Here is a 2,021-nt window from a genome sequence, read left to right on the forward strand (position 1 = left end):
AAGACCTGAATAGATGACAGTACAAAACAAGGCTGCACGCTTTGCTCTACAGTGTCCTTACAGAACTAGCATACAAAGTATGCATGCCAGTCTCCACTGGCTAAAAGTTGAAGACAGGATGATAGCTGCACTTCTTTTGTCAACTCCTCTTGCAGTCTAAAACACCAGCTGATCAGTATAGGCAACTAAATAAAAATGTAGCCTCACATAGCTATGCCACTAGACGAGTAATAGAAGGTAGGTTTTCACTCCCCAGAGCTAATACCAATTTTCTTAAACGAACTGTGGGATACAGGGTCATGAAGTCATGGAACCTACTACCGACGGAAATTATAAACATGACACGTACATGTATGTTCAAAAAGCAAATAATGAAACACTTGGGTACAGCATACTTGTGACACCAGATGGTGATATACTGTACAGAAATGTGTAGTACTCTTACATGGTTTGCAGTTTACGCTTCTATGGAATTGGATATGTCAGTGTTTTATATCATGACAAAGGTAAAATTGCATAACCACTAGGTACATTTTTTATATTTGTAATGTAAAATTGTATGATCATTATTTTTATGTATTTTAACTTTTGATACTTGTAATGTATGTTTTAAATGTTAGATATTGGTATTGTAATGTATGTTCCACATGTTTGTTGTTAGTATGTAAGTCTTATATGTGGACCCCACCAAAAGTAGCTCTGTCTTAGGGTAGAGCTAATGGGGATCCTTCTAAATAAAAAAAATAAAATAAAAAAGAATCCACTCAGGGGAGTGGCACAACAGAGGTTGGTACATTAAAATATGTGATTTTAATTGCAATGTCACAGAGATTAGAGTAATTACATGTCATTCATTGTTTCCCCCAACACTTGTAGGTTTAACGCGCATCCTGCCAGAGCTTGTTCGGTCATTGAGCGGGCTTTTGGCATGGTGAAGACGAGGTGGAGGTCCATCTTTTTCTGTGCCTTGGAGGTGGACGTCTCATTTGTGCCAGATGTCATTGTGTGTTGCACTATGCTTCACAATGTATGTCTGGGCAATGATGATGTCCTACCGGTGGATGAGGAGGACCCTGAAGAGCCCGTCGGGGGAGAGGACCATGTCGAAACATCAAGTTGTGGTGCCCTGCGAGACAGCATTGCAGATCAGCTGTCCGCACTTCAGTGTCTTTCTACGGGACACGATTATTGTTGATAAATTGTTGTATGGTTCTTTGATTAATAAATTGTTATATAGTTCTTTGATTGATACATTGTTATATAGTTCTTTGATTGATACATTGTTATATAGTTCTTTGATTGTATATAGTAATTACATTAACCCTTGTGCTGCTTTCGGGTCACATGACCCAAAGGTTCATAACGAACCATCGTTGTGTTTACCCAATTTTACCCAATACAAAAACAAATAAAAATAATTTTCTTTTAACCTTCGCAATGTGGGGGGTCTGAGACAGCCCAACGGTTAAAAGAAAATGCTTCACTTTGTTTTTGTAGGCGGTAAAGTTGTCGCAATACGACGGTGGGTCACAATGACTGATGGGTCAGAATGACCCGAAGATAACACAAGGGTTAATTAAGTTATAACACCGTTCATGTCGTTGCAGGAACACGCACAGGAGACTGAAACACCGCACTCACTCCACCCACCCTACTCACTACACTCACTCACACAGAAATGACCAAGGAGGGTGGTCGCTCCCTGAGCCTGGGCCCTCCCGAGGTTTCTTCCTACATGGGAGTTTTCCCTCGTCACTGTTGCCCTTGTGCTTGCTTGGGGAGCTTTCCATTAAAATACACTTATTTTAACTGAACTCTGTTGTTGTCTCATCATTTACATGTACTTACACAATGCTGTAAATGTTTAATTGGTATTGTTTTTTATTATTTATTTTTCGGCCAACCGCTCCATGACAGCCAGAAGCCTGTCTAATTTAACATCGCCCCTCTCCTGCCGCTCCACCTCTCTCCGCTGCCTTTCGATTTCGAAGGCCTCCGCCCTCTCCATCATCTCGCCCACG

The 2,021-nt window shown here is 40.9% G+C and overlaps 1 long non-coding RNA gene across 1 annotated transcript; it reads left to right on the plus strand.

Annotated features, from left to right (window-relative positions):
• The first annotated feature begins 745 nt into the window (after positions 1–745).
• Positions 746–1,814, plus strand: LOC134031029 (uncharacterized). Its single transcript, XR_009931811.1, has 3 exons — positions 746–786; positions 877–1,301; positions 1,561–1,814. It is a non-coding gene; the product is annotated as an uncharacterized LOC134031029 (long non-coding RNA).
• Positions 1,815–2,021: the final 207 nt, after the last annotated feature.

Source organism: Osmerus eperlanus, chromosome 12 (genome assembly GCF_963692335.1).
Source record: "Osmerus eperlanus chromosome 12, fOsmEpe2.1, whole genome shotgun sequence".
NCBI lineage: Eukaryota > Metazoa > Chordata > Actinopteri > Osmeriformes > Osmeridae > Osmerus > Osmerus eperlanus.